At 35.3% G+C, this 15,710-nt stretch overlaps 1 long non-coding RNA gene across 3 annotated transcripts in view; it reads right to left on the bottom strand.

Annotated features, from left to right (window-relative positions):
• Positions 1-15,710, bottom strand: part of LOC106499312 (uncharacterized) — a 46,644-nt gene that overhangs the window by 10,042 nt on the left and 20,892 nt on the right. For all 3 annotated transcript variants that reach the window (XR_001295151.2, XR_010884548.1, XR_001295154.2), the window contains 2 exons: positions 15,218-15,336; positions 1,239-1,412 (listed from right to left, as the gene is read on the bottom strand). This is a non-coding gene — a long non-coding RNA (uncharacterized lncRNA). The remainder of the gene's footprint in view (positions 1-1,238; positions 1,413-15,217; positions 15,337-15,710) is intronic.

Below are 15,710 nucleotides of genomic sequence, written 5' to 3'. Positions count from 1 at the left end.
TTTTCCTTTATTTGAACCAGATGTGTTCTCCTCTGTAATATTTCACAGATGGTACTCTTCTTGTTACTTAGATGTAGCATCCACTACTGTAAAGGAGTTAGGTGTGTGTTTCATAAGGGAATGACATAATACCACAAATTCAAGCAAACTGACTTGAGAAGTAGCTTGTGAGTTTAGGGAAGCAAAAAGCTACCTGATATGGGCCTATACACAAAAGAGCCATTAAGTAAAACAGAACAAAACAAGGCTGGACAAGTTTGAGTGCTGGTTCTTTAGGAGCATAGTCACAAAATTTGTAAGTGTTCAGAGAAGCAGCTCCACTTTTATTCTCTCTATATATTATTAGGCTGTTGATGATTTCTGTTTGTTTTTAATTTAGAGCTTGGAAAATCCAGCATACTCTTCTAATGCCTGTAAAAATATTGCAATTAATGGATGCCTAGGAGAATGGGTCAGAAGAGAATATTTGAATACAGATAAAAGACATCTCCTTTGGCCATAACAGACTTTGACTTTTATTAGATACATATTTGAGGTCTTTTACTCAAATCCTGTGAAGAGTTTAAAAGACTTTAGACTGAAAAAACTGTTGACTGGATATTAGGGGATCTATATGGTTCCTCTGATGTAGAATTAAACAAATTCAGGTTGTAGATGTATTTCAGAGAGGTACTTTTTAGAAGCAGACTTGTTAAAAAACGGTTTTGATTTACAAGGATAAAAGGAAAGCTCTCTGAAAACTGGATTAAATTTCAGTGGCCAGGAAATATTAGAAAGCAATAAACATTGCACAAAAACCCTACCTATTACAACAGCAGTTCTAATTCTACAACTCTGTAATAAAACTAAGCCCCTGTCCATAATGAATAGCTAAAAGAATGAAACAGAATTACCACTGATGAGTGTCTTAAGGGAATATTTCAAGCATTGTATCTTTCTGTAAGTGATTTAAAATCCAACATGTAACTAAACAGGGCTTCAACAACAGCTACATCTAATTTTTATTCTTCACAAGGACTGAAAGGTATCAGTCCAAATCAAAAATGGGCACACTGATTTGGGAGAATCTAAACATACTTGTAAGCATAACTGCACTGTAATGTACAAGCACATAAATTTTGATAGTTTAAAGCAGGCACTGAAATTAACAGCACACATTAATGCACTCAAGTCACATTTTGATTTACTTCATTTTTAAAATCTAGACATATCTCTGCAAGCTTCACATTTTTACTTACCATTTTTCAAAGAAAGAATATTTGTTTTAGTGCCTGAAGAATGGTGAGAATTTTGAGACTTTGCTTCTTGATACTCTTCAGTCTACAGAGTTGAGACAAGTGGTGAACGAAGTCCAGCTGATAAATGATATCAGTAATTCTTCTCTTTGAATACACAACTACTTCATTTGTCTCCTAGGAACAAGGGGAAAATTTCAAATATGTGGATGAACTATGCCTTAGCAGGAAGCTAAAAAGAAAGTCATTAAGTTTGCTTTGATGTTGCAGTCCAGCCTGTGTGTGAAAAAAAGGGTAAATTGTATTACCTCATATTACAAGTGGATAATCCTACTTATTGGGCTTTCCCACATCTTACATATACTTTCTCATATGCATGTCAGAAAGCTGTCACTTAGTAAGTAACTAATATAGATTGAAACTAAGCTTTACCTCTGCATCATACTAAGCTGCCTTGAAAAGCAGAACAAGCTGAAATCTATAAATGATTTTTAACCAAACAATGTCAGAAGTGATTTGTCAGTCAGGAAAACAAGTCTGTTTCATAAAGTTCTAATATAAGCAAACCACTTAAAACTTACTTTACCACTACTAGACTCTGGTGAAGCAGCTTAGCTTTACTGAGAATTTAAAAAGAAATCCAAGTAAGATTAAGAAATATTCCTTTAACTAGCAAATACTATGGCTAAATAATGTTCCTATGGAAAAAAAAAAAAAACTTTAAAATGATTCAACATATGGCATGCAAATCAGAGTCTACAGCTTTGTAGTTAGGTTTTTTGATTTGCTTTGTTTTTAAGATACACAACTTGCACTTCAAATGCTGCATTTATTAATGGGCATAGACTTAACCGTCTGGTGTGTACGTACATTCTAATTTTTTAAGCCTTAATCCTAGTTCAGTTCAGTTCTAGTCCAGTTGATATGTTACCATTTTTTCAGTCATCAATTTATGAAGTTTTCTTCAAAATGACAATAATTCATGTTGTTAACCAAGGCTGAGATATGTGGTGAATTCACCAAACTGATTTTTGGAGAAAATCATCTGTAAAACAAGACAGTCATTTCTCTCAAAGAAGTTCAGCTATTTTTTTTAAGTGAAGTAGAGAAAAAAAAACTAAGTCCCCAAAGCCGGTCAATTGTTTCTATTCTTGTTATGCATGTGCAAACCTTGAGTAACAACTAAAAGGTCACAAGATCAATAGCTCTGCTCTCTAAAAAACGTAAAGAATTCTAGAGAACAAATTCTGCCTTTAGATATTCATATGAGTAGACTCATAGATGATGTAAGTTACCAATGCCCCATTTATTGCAGTAGGACTACAAGAGTTTACATGAGGTAAGCATATAATTTACCTTGTGTTATTCAGAATCAGCATGGATAGATCTTCAGTGGCAGATTTCACAGGTGACTAAAATTCAAGAAGTCTTTTTCATTTTTTTCTTTTTTATTCTATAGAATTTCATCTCCTCTCCATCACTTCCAGTGAATTAGTTGGGGGTAGATAAATTGACAACACATATATTTGTTTCAAGTAATATTCATCAGTCATTGTTTCTGGGGATTGGTGCAAAGTTTTACTGTACAAAAGAATTCATCATCTGACTGCATTTGTGGGTAAAATCTAGCATCCTTTACATCTCCAGAAACTAACTCCAAAGAGATGTTCAGGTGTCTGATACACTAAGATGCAACTATTACACCACTCATCTGATATCAAATATAATGGCTTCTCATACTGGAAAACCCCAACTTACATTTCAGAAAATATGTTTCCATATGATATTCTTGGCCCTTCCCCAGAGATATGCCCTATTAATTACTGGCTTTGTTGGAGCACCTCATGGCAAGACTTCCCAAAATTTAACTCCCACTAGATTTCAAAGTTCCGTATCATCTCGAGAGATGACTTCTCGTTCAGTTACATTTGTCTGAAATTGCCCATTTCTTATTAGAAACAGATAATAATTTCCAATCAAAAAAAATTATCATTGCAAATGTAACTAAGTAGGTTTTTTCACAGGCAAGTCTATCATAAAAAAGCTATGTGTTGTTACATTGCCAAAAAGTACCACAAGCATAACAAGATGGAGAGATCTGTTAAAGATCCCTTTTTAATTTTCTTTCTCTCAAAGGCATTTATTGGCAGTGGCAGTTTATTTTTGCAAGGAAATGGTCCTGCTATATATTTTTGCAAAATGCAGCATCAGGCATCAGCGCAACTCTGTTTTTATTGAAATCAATGCAAGGTTCATCATCAGCAAAGGTAAAATAATTATGTCAATACCAAGCATGCAATAAAACTATTTAGTCCTCATTTAAACTCAGAATTATAGTCAAAACATTACAGTACAGAAGGGAAACAGTACAGAAGGTGATGTGAGAAGAGATGGAAACACCTCTACTAAGCACAGGCTAGTACTGGCAAATTAAAGGAAGATTTGGGGCAAGACAGAGCTAAGATCAGTAAAATACTTTCCATTGTTTCAGATATGAGCTTTTAGAAATGTTTGAAATCAATGGGTAAATAAATAAGCTCTAATAGCTGCTTGTTGATTTAAAAAAGCAGTATAGCAGGTGCTTACAATGCTATACAACTTGTCTATGTAGTTCAAAGGAATATCAAGGAAGATCAGAGGGAAAGGTAGAACCTTCAGGGTATTTTTCTTTGACTGCAAAGAGCTTTAGATGGTTCTTGGATTTCTTTTTATGGGATCAAAACCAGTTGGACATGATCTCTGGAGTACCTACTAATGGTTATCCAATTTTACCCTCCTTCTACAGTTTTATAGCCACTATGATGAGAAAACTTTCCACTCCCTCATAATAAAGCTTTTCCAAATTCTGTCTTGCTATGCTTCAAATCTGTCCAAATGATTTGCAAAACAACTCTGAACCAGGGAGAAAATGTGCTTCAGCACTAAGTTATTGTTTCTCGCAATAAAGTAAATTAACTTAGTTTGAAAATAAACTCAAAACAGAGCCAAGAGATAGGGCTAGAATAGAATAGAAATAGAATAGAAAGAATAGAAAGGCTAAATGCTCTATAACCACCCACTAAAAAGAGGAACAAAAGCTTGTTTCACTTTAATGTCTTGAAAAGCTGCTAATATGCATCTAATTGAGTTTTTCTGGTATGAATATGATTGCAATTAACCTGATAGAGATTAAGCTTACATGAACACTTATAAAAGATTGTTGGTGGCTTAGAAACTTCATGTAAAGGGTCCATCAGGCTCTAAAAATATGTATTAAATGAGCACACCTGATTTATTGTATTTTTAAAAAAATCAGTTGAATAGTGAGAAAAATGAGAGCCAGAAACTACAGCACACAAGCTGAAGTCTGAACTTAAGATATTCACTCAAAAAGGTAATACAAGCTTTATGGTAAAGCATGTTTAAAGAAAAAAAATAAGGAATAAAGGCATCCCTCTGTTCAGAGATGTATGGAATGATCTGCAGACTGCTCCTGCAATTTTGCAATAAGTGAGTTGTTATGTGCTGAGTGTAGTGAGCTGTCTACATGGCATATATAAAAAAAGAATGCTTCATGGCAATTTCATTATTACGAGACCACCCTACATTTGTTTTTTTCAGTTTTCAGGGAAACAGTCAAATCATCATAAAAGTTTTCTGTTAGTTTATCTCAGTGCTGTTCTGGCAAAAAGTCACACAGAAATCTCAATTTGGCTCTGGCATAACAGAAAATAAATTTGAAAAATTCAAAGAATAACAACAAAGATTGGAAATTGTCTGAGTGAAGATTTACAGAGGAAAAATTAAAATACCTCTACAGTTTCCTGTAAAAGATATCAGGGAAACAAGCACAATATGACAATCCACAAAAATATGAAAGATGTAAACATTGCAGGAGAAACAGTAATCAAAAAATAGTAATTAGGACCACTGAGATAAAGTTCAGAGGCACACATATTTCCTAACAATGAAACTTAGGGATTTCATTGTCAGCTGATATAGCTCCTTCTGCCAGTAAAACTACTTAAAGTCTTGCTCTTTAACAAAAAGCAAAAAAACACTAACGTGGGCAAAACACAAGATGTGTTGTGGACTCTATAATCCTACACTTGCATGGGCTGTGATTTATGGGACATACCTCTCAGGTTTGACTTGAGAGAGATCTTTGGAGGCTGGTTTTGAAGGAAAGAAGAGTTCAATTATTAAATTAATGTTGTTTGCTCATGACTGATATTTTGCAAACCAATAGGCATTGTTCAGATTCATATTTGTATTAGGAGTTTTGCTGGAACCAAAAGCGGGATTACAAAACCAGAAAGTAGGATTTTTAGCTGTAATACTACATCTGTTGCCACTGAATATACTGTGGATGGAAACAGCTGTAATAAATATCAGAGAACATTCCAAAGGCTTGCAGAGATGAAAAATGTTCTTTTATCCTGTTTGGACTAGAGCTGTGTAAATACAGACAAAATGCGAGCAATTCATAGCTGATTCAGACATAAGTAGATTTCAATTCAAAACTGAAATTGAATGGGTTGTTGTTAAACGCTTCACCCACATTTACTCACAGTTGTAAGACAAAGGCAGCTTCCTTTCCCTAACTGAAGCAATAGGAACAGATCACAGTATGAAAGATAGTATACAGATCTAATACTGACTTTGAAAACTTTCACATAAAATACTTTACATTTTAGGGTTAGAGAAAATTTATTCAAAGACTTTGCAGAAGAGTTTTGAGAATTGGCTCACTCCATGCAGAGAGGTGGGGACTTGTTCCTGCGGAAGGGCCAGCTGTTCTGCACTAGCCCTTTTACAGAAATTTGCAGGAGGCCAAGTCTTCACTACTTTGAAGTTCCTACTTCTCCAGTTCTAGGACTCTGTCATTCCCGTTTTCATTACCTGATAGCATTCCCTGAGATGCCACAGATTTCCCAAGCCTCTTCAGTCTTCATTAACAATACATTTCCCACACTTGTTCACAAAGGCTTGGGCAGACTGACAATAAATAGTGCCCCATGCTGCAATAATAGCAAGATATATGTAACTCCGTTAGTGAGATAAAACTCAACTCTGTATTGCTGCCTCTGCTTTGCAGTTGTGTTTCTAAAGCAGAAACTATAACTAAAAGATTAGAGAAGTTAGGGGAAAACTGACCCTTATGTTGAAAAAGTCCGTAACTTATTTTAGAAGTGACTTAACTGGCAGTTACTACACTTGGCCTTTTCTCTGTTCCACAGCACAAACTCCAACAGTCTAACACTCTTTCTTTCTCTCAGTGCTGGCTAGTTCAAAGTGTGCATTTTCCAATGACTATGTAATTCTAATTTGGACTGATGTCATGGCTGCTACTCCACCAGAACCACTAAAAATGTAAAAGGATAAAACATACACTGCGAGGACTTGGGGCTGTTGTCCAAACCAGATACATGCAACTGAAGCAGCATTCTACAACACCTTATAAATAGATGCTGTTCTACAGGATCTGTTTATTGAGGAATGCCGTAGTGTCTTAATAACTAGAGCAAAGTACACAAGGTTTAAGAGCATTTAAACTCCAGAAAAATGACATCGTGAAGCCTTACAAAATAGCATTTTTTTCTCCAGATTTCCTCTGATTGCTACTGCAGCCATAAGAATATAATAAATTGATGCAACTGTATTACTTGGCAAAAGTACTGTTCTACTGACATTTCCCCATATGATTCTATTTTAACCCATTGTAACATGAGAAAAAAGAGTGACAAGGCTGCTGCTTGAAAATAGCATAATAAGACATCAGTCTGGAAGTAAAGCATAAAGGAAAACTCAGTGTTCCTTCAAAACATAATCTCTTAAGGAATGCTACAAAAAAGAGGGAGGAAAGATTAAAAACTTTTTAAAATGTGTTTGGTGATGCTGGTCAGAAGACAAGCTGCCAAAAATCCATTTTCATATATGAAACATTTATTTCATAGCACATCCATATTTGAGAAAAGATGGGAAAAAATAACTGAAGGATGCACCTTGACAAATGCTTAATGAATATGGCTTTCTATCCCGCTAACTTAGAAAACACAGCATAGACATGAGGCTTTCCACTTTATCACAGCAAGGTCAAGTAACAGATAAATACATAAGCATCAGTTTAGATTTATGAATCAGAAAATTAGTAGAATTTCTGAAAAAGGATATTGCATACATGGTACTAAAAAGTTTCAGCAACAAGCAACTGTTCAGAATTCTAGAAATAACATTGATTAAGGGTATTTCTGTCAACGGTCTTGCTCAAATATGCACAGGCCTACACGAGTTAGCTTTGAACTCAGGTGATGCTAGCTAATTAATGTAGCTGTAAGAGCAGAAAAGTCAGCAGGGTTAACTATTTATCTAGCTTTTCCCAGAATGTAGGAGATACCAGCCATAGCAAAAATAATTGCTAGGTTAAAGAAACTACTACTGATCCAGAGAAGAATTAACACATGCTGATGAAGAATTACAAATCCTCAAGTTTGACACTGAAAACCAGCCTGAGTCAAAGAGAGAAAACGCAGTTCTTCATTTCTGAACTGCTTATGGTTAGTTAAGTGGTAAAAACAATGTAAATCTTGAAAAGAAACAAAAAAAAAAAACCTTCACATTTTCACACAGAAATACTTCATGATCTCATTAGCTAAATTAACATATTGATGTTTGGGATAACTGGATATGGAACAACACAGGACAGCTAACAAGTCAAAACAGATCAGTGATGCAGTCCTTAGGCAGTTAGTTTGTTAAATATATTGATCAAGAAATTCTAATAAGCAACCAACAAGAATCTAGATCTTGGAAAAAATACATATTGACTCAGCCTTGCTTTTGTTTATTTAACTTTTAAATATTTGTTGTTGATTTGTATTGTATAAACAAATTGCTATCTGAGGATCAGCTTCCTGACAGAAGGTTTTTCAAAGGAGGTTCAAAATATGCTAGTACTAAATTATCTAAGAGCAGGAACTTGCCATATACTTTCCCTTCTCATCTATCTCAAACATGCTAGGTACAGAAATAGTTAGAAAAGAGTAGTGAAATTTTTTCTTTCACTACAATGACTTACGAAAACAATCCCTTTAATGCTGTATGCTACAGCTGTAGGGTAGTCAGAAGATATTCTAGACAGCAGAACTTAAGGTACTAGCAAGCACGGATGATTTGCTGTTTCTGGTAGTCTTAACCTTTAAGGAGAGATGAACTGTTCCTAAGATGTAACTTCTACTTGCGGTGCTAACTGTACACATTACATCCTTAATGATGTTTAAGACGACAAGATAGTAACAAATACAGCTCTTCTGATTACTCCAAGTCTCAGTAAAGCTCCGTAGAAACGAGATAATATTTGAAAAAGTATTGTTCTAGTATCGCTTGAAAAAGTGTTATTCAAAAGCTGTCTGGACACAGTCCTGGGCAACCTGCTCTAGGTGACCGTGTCTGAGAAGTGGGGTTGGGCTACATGATCCCTTGGACTACATGGTCCCTTACAACCTCAACTATTCGGTGATTCAGTGATTCTGTGTTCTCTGCAACAAGTGCTAAATATACACATCTTTCATATAGCATTAGGGAAGACATTCGGCCTGGCTGACAAGTCCTCACCATTAAATGGCACTGACATCCATAAGGGAGGGAGAAAAAAATTTGGATGCAGAGAACTGTTTAAATTATTGAGGTAACTTCTCTGTTACAGTGCACTTACAGTGCCAGTAAGCGCATTAAACTGTGATAACATTCCATAGTGCAAACTACACAGTGTGTTGCTTTGTTTTCCTGCTGTCTCCTATCTCCTTTTCACTCTCTTCTGCCTTCAAGAACAATTGGGTGACACTCACTAAAGCATGTTTAAGCTACTTAGGGTTAAGTCATTCATTTTCCATGCTTTGGTCACTTCCTGAAGAAAACCATACTAACAACCAGCAACACCAACATCGAATTTGTGTGACTTTTTGAGCAATACAATTTAAAGCAAGGATATACTAAAGCAGTGATGACTATGTTTACACTGTAGTTTATTTGGTCAGGTTGGTTGATTTAATTTTGTTTGTTTTAAAGAAACTTTCGCAGAGCAATTCCTAACTTACTAAATGTTCAAATATCACTGTATGATTCTCACTAGAATTCCTTCTGCTTTTTGTTTCGGCATGAATAATTAAACATCTGTAGTTCAGATATCATGGTGTCTTGGTGTTAAATTAGGGAGACATCTCTAAAAAGTTTCTTGATTAGTCTTCAATAAGTTATCTTAAGTTATCTCTGCACATTATGAAAAAAAAAAAAACAAAACTATGAAGAATCAATAAACTGATCAAGAGGAAACTTCAGCTTCCCAATTAAGAGGTTTACTACATGGCTGACAACAGCCAGTGACTAACAGACCACGTCACTGACTGATAATATTTCCTGATCTTCTCTGTAAGGGTAGTGCTGGAAGACTTAGTCTCATTTACATACTGATCTTGCTCATCTTCTTGTGTATCCTCTTCTATTTTTACTCTTACAAAAGAAAGAGCACACTCAAAGAGAGGCTCTACCAACAGTATCCACAACCCATTTTAAGCACTCCAACTAGCCAGTACTTTATGCATACACTCTTTTATTAGCTACTCCTGAAAACACAGAAAAAATTTATGTCATTTTTGCTCAGGATGTGTATTTTAGAAAGTCACAAGCTCACACATATCGTTTTGATTGCCGTGGAAGTAACATCTAAGACATATAAACATGCAATGCTTTAGTAATATGTATTTTACTTTGGATTTGGCATATTTAGTAGCTACCCTATTAATTATTATTTTTCTAGAGAATTTGCCTCGGAGTTGCAAGCCCTTTCACAAGGTAAGCCAGTTTAGGAAGATTTCTTTGCTTTGATGTTCCTGTTAACTTTGACCATGAAGCCTAGTGGGATATATAACTCTTTGGACATGTCCTTTGAAGTTTGTGTTCTTTGACATGGTTATAACTCAGATGTTGGTGCTGGCAACCCAATGTTACATCTGCCATATTCTGCTGCTGATGTTAATACTGAGAAGCCTGATCAATTTTAATAAACTTGGTGGTGTGAAATCTTTTGAAGTGGGGATTCTGGGTAACACAAAGTTAGGACATAGTTTGAGCTGAAATTTTAATGTGTAGTACATGACACATTCCGTCCTTAATGCTGTTAATCAGGGAACATCCAAGATTTTGAAGAATAGAAGGGAAAATGAGTGCTGATAGACACTTCTAGCAAAGCGTCAAATAACAAAAATGAGGGGAGATCACATGAGAAGATTCATGTTTATCTTGCCTTTCCCCTCTTGACAAATTCTGTTGTCAGTTCTAATGACTTTAGAGAAGTAGTAGATCCTCCAGCAATACCAGCCACCAAATAATACAGTAAAAACACTGCTGGACTGTTATCTTTAGTTGAGGGGCAAGTGCTGATCAGGCAGATTAGAGAGATTGAAAGTATTCTAAAGTATTCTAAAAACTTTAAGGATTGCAAAATTGCCCATTATATGCCATAAATAACAAGATGCTCAAAAAGAAAGAGAGAATACGTGCTTGGTTTACTAAAAACCAACATAAAACAAATACATAAACATTCTTTCACTTTGTTTTCCCATAAAAATCACAGATCACCATTTCCAGATGCAGGGAGCAGTGAAGAACTGGCTTCAAGGTCAGCTAGTTGTAAAATTTAGCTTCAGAACTTGCTTCATGGGTCTGTTAAAACTCACCAGTCTGATAACTTTCAGGTCAGGCTGCCCTTATTCCCTCCATTTTATGAAGAAATAGGAGCTGGCTAGTGCTGCTGAGACATATGGAAGCAGTGCTTTCAAATGGATAGAGTACAGTGATGACACTTGAGTTTTTCGTGGTTCTGCTAAGATATATCTAAGATATTCCACCCTACTGTCTCTCCATCTCCTACTCTAAAATGAGAATAATGACATTGATCTTCTTTATCAAACCCACTGAGGCTTGCTTACTAAAACAATTAAGACTAGTGACAATACCAAGAACTTCTGTTACATGTTACCTTATTGGAAGAATCCAAATAGGTAACAACAAAACCTGGCAAGTAAAAAAGCCTTTTCTAACCTAGCTTAAAAAGCACTCTTGCAATACACTACTTTAGAGAAAGACAGACAGACAGAAAATAACATAATGGGTGTTTCTATCTCAAAGGCATACCAGATTTTGCCAAAAAGATAATGAGAATGCACTTGAAATTTTAAAGAATACTTGGGACCACTAAAACAGAAAATGAAAGATATTAACACTGAATAACTTCCTTGCAGCAAACTTACAAAAGGATTCATCCAAACATATACAAGTAACAGAACTAAAGAAGTTTGTGTTTAATATCAAAGTTTATGTTTGTGTCTATGCAAGACAGATTCAAGGACTATGAAAAGGGACTAACACAGTTTATCTCAGTAATAATGTGAGAAACCTCAGTGAAATATATCCAGATTCTTAAGACAAAAAAATTGTATAAGTAATGAAATCCCCTCACACCTCATCAGCAATTTTATCTCAGCTCCAGAGAAAACCGCAGATACCTTAATGCCACGGAGTAAAAGGTCCCAAAAGTAGCAAGTCTCTCTTTTCCACTTGTTACTATTCATTTCAAATCATTGAACTACCCTAGCAAACTGCATTAATAGGCAAAAATTGTGCGAATTTCTTCACATGAAGCATGTAATCTGAAGGGATACACTTTATGTCATTTGCCCACATTCCACCAGACTCTACCTTAAGTGAACCCTGCTTCAGTTCTGGAAGATGGTATGAATTTATTAGAATGTATGAATTAGGATACATTACTCCTGGTATAACAAATCTTGCTTGGCAAAAATACACAGTGTTGGAATTTTTACTTTTCTACTACATAGCTATGTAACGACCACCAGGTTATGCATATTCAGCTGAGAACCATTTCCAACAGAATACTATACAATTATCTCTTGACACACAGTCTGGGAGTAGCTGGCTAAATTGAAATAATCATAATGAACACAGAATTGCTACTGGAGAGTCTTCAGCTTGTGATACAGCTTACTTATTTCTATATTATTTTTAACTTCATTTTTGAAAGCATAATAATGTCCATATCGGTCCAATTATCCTGTCACCAATAATGGCCAGTAGCAGGAGTCTAGGGAGAATCACAGGTACAGGACAAACCTATACTGATATTTTTCCTGAAGCTTCTACCACCATCTGGTAATCTGAGCTAGATCTGGTCTCTGTAGGTGACTTACTTTCACCCAACCTATGTATAAGGTGACTGCAAAATGACAAGCACTGCTACAGACGGCTATATTCTGAGAATTTAACTAAGGAAAATTTAAATGTCAACTAAAATGATCATTCTTAATGGCCAAATGAAGCAAGTCTATTTTCATTTACTTGAGCAAATATCTCAGGAATACATAAATAGTACTTCTGTTCTGTATCTAATACTTAAGTGTCCTTTAAAAAATGCTATATTTTCAGAAGACAGCATAGGGGATTAGGAGAAAATATCTCACTACTGACCAAGGTCACATGGAAACAAGAATGCAAAGTATTTGTACAAAGGGTCTTTTCCTGGAAGATCCCAAACCCCTCTACAAAAAGTAAGATGTTTGATGCTCATACATGGAGTCTGTCAACTGACATGGTTTTCTAAATAGTTTAATGAGGAGCACTGCAACTTGAAGAGAAGCAACATCATAAGGTAGGCTGTGCAATATACCATGTTGCTTCTCCTGAAAATTCTATTATTTATATCTTCTCTATATTTGCAAACAAGCATATCCTATGAAACTCTCTCTACATCTGATCTAGTCTAAAGTTTGCAATTTGCAAATTGCTGTGATCTTGTATTTGTCTCCAGCACTAAACTTATTCCCTCATTACCTATTTTGCAGGTACAAAGCCAGTTTAGGGGCTTAATAACCATCCCCAACTTTTATAGCATCATCTCCAGTATCAGGCCACAGTTCTACAAGACAATTTACATTGCTAATTGCTGCAAAGTGCAGTGAAGTCAGAAGAGCTACATATGGGGATCAGCAGTATGTACGAGTATCAAACTCCTATACCAAAGCTTTCAAGTAAATAGTGAAAAGTTGACATTTATATCCATATTTAGAATCTTAAATCAAAGTTCTAGAACCTCATTCTCTGAAGAGGTGGATGACATATATTTCCCAATGAAGAGAGAGTTGTGAGCAAACTCAGTACTGGGGAAAAAATGTCACTTGATATGGCATTACGTAAGTGCTTGAAAAATGTTGGCTTTGTCTTATTCAATACAGGAAGTTATTCTGCATGTGTCTGGATTATGCAAAATAAGCAGAAATATTTGTTTTCTAAAAACAATCCTACGTTTACACTGATTTTCAAATATGACCTCAGAAAAAGATAACACAATCCTAAAATTTCCCCCTACTGTTACCTGTCACTAATACAAATAACTATTTTGTGTTGTAGCTAAAGCATTGGGGCACCTTCCTTAGTAGTAATCTAACTCCTCTCTTTTTCCTACTGAAAAAAAAAAAAGAGATATATTATTTTGATTAATAATGTGTCAGAGATTTGCTTGGCTGGTCATTCCACATGATGGAATGCTTTTTCCGCTATGTAACTAAACAAGAAAAAATTATTCCTGTTCAGAAGATGAATTATGACTTTGCTTTCCTCTAAAGAATTTGTTTTGAAATGGGTTTAGGCATCACCTTAAAAATAGTGAAGGCTGGATACTTTTTATGCTCACTGGGACATTCAGTTCCATTAGTCAACGATCCCAGTAAACACTGGAAACAGAATTAGAATAATCAAAGCTAAAATGTTAATGAATAGTTTATGAGACTAATTTATATATGTGGAATACTGGTAAATTGCAAATTTCACTCAGAGAAAGTGGGATATATGACTGATGGATATATGAAATCTGTTTTATAGAATACATGGTGTTAAAGTATACACATTAAGCAATGTAGCTATAGGTTCCAGACATATGTTCATTTCAAAACTTTACCTGCAAATTAAAAAGAGCAAAGTTTGATGGATCTTTCCTCACCCACAGATTAGACATTCTCATTCACAAAATAACAAAAAGAATGCAAGATTCACAGCTAAAGAACTGGTAATGACTGAATACGTTCTTGTTAACAGTTACAGCAACTCTTTCACCTCAAAAGAGGTGAAAACATCTCTTTCAATGTAGAAAACATTCAGCATAATGCACCTACAAGCCTCTAGTTTATTTAGGATGACATACATTAGACTTTGCCCTTCTCCCTCGTAAACACCATCAACTTTAAATTTAGAGCATTTTGGCACTTAGACCTCAGCACAGAACAAGAAGTGATATACCTATACTTCTCCAAGTAAAATGTTTTGTTTTGATAAGTAATCTTTCTGAGTCTCTACTTAACTGTATTCCTCCTCAAGTCAGAGGGCAGACATGCATAATTCAGACTTCTCCATAGGTTTTGGTTGGAGGGTCAAACTTTTAGGATAATAATAATAATAATCTGAAGACTGCTGATTATAAAATGCCTATAGATACCTCTTGAATTTGCTAACCTTGAGAACACTGTTGTGCAGAGAGGACTAAAAGGAATTCATTCAGGTTTTATGGAAAACTGTTGTGAAGACCTCCTGCTCAAGCAGTTAATAAAGTTATTTTCTTGCATTTAAAATAATATGATGTCACTTTCTGGAAAGTAGATCCTGAATTTGTCAGAGGACAGGCTTATACAAGAAGTCTCTAGGCAAAGAGCAAATTATTACCAACTTTCACCTTACTTATGATAAAGTCTTATGGAACTAAATAACCCAAGTGTAAATGGGCTCAGGGACATTGTTATTTTCATGGAGAGACTGAGGGGGGGGGAACACTAAGTAGCTCATTCAAAACCCTATTACATTGATATTTATGTGTTGTTGCTTCAGAACAAAAATGCCACTATTTTGTTTTACATTAATTGATCAATATTCATCTTTCTTACCACACTGGGCTTCAGTCACTCCTCTTTCCTACGCCAAAGCGTCTTCCAGAGTGTGGGGAGGATGACTTGGAAGCTGACTCCTATTCCATAAGAGCTGTCCCTACAAGCCATTTTTGATCCTAAACGGAACACAAAGTAAAGTGAAGACGACAATACGATCCATGAATATCTTGCTGCTAACACAGAATACTCTCTTCCCTGGAATTAGGGCACATCAGCAAACAACAATGGTAATGCCCACAGTTTATTTTAACTTGTTAAATTTATTTTATTAGTTGCTATCCTCAACATTCACTGTTTGACTCTTGCTGAAATCCCTTAGATTTCACTTCATAGATGTAATTGTACATGAATTGTAATTGTACCATGAAAATCTTTGTGGTAAAGAATTAGCATTCTTATGGAGGGCTTTAAACTGAACAGACCAGCCATATTGCTCTCCAAATGATTAAATTCCCTAGTCTCTGAGAGTTGCAGAAATGTGAATTGCATT

This window comes from Apteryx mantelli, chromosome 6 (genome assembly GCF_036417845.1).
Source record: "Apteryx mantelli isolate bAptMan1 chromosome 6, bAptMan1.hap1, whole genome shotgun sequence".
NCBI lineage: Eukaryota > Metazoa > Chordata > Aves > Apterygiformes > Apterygidae > Apteryx > Apteryx mantelli.
The sequence above is the reverse complement of the archived record's forward strand: the minus strand, read 5'-3'. Positions and strand labels throughout refer to the sequence as shown.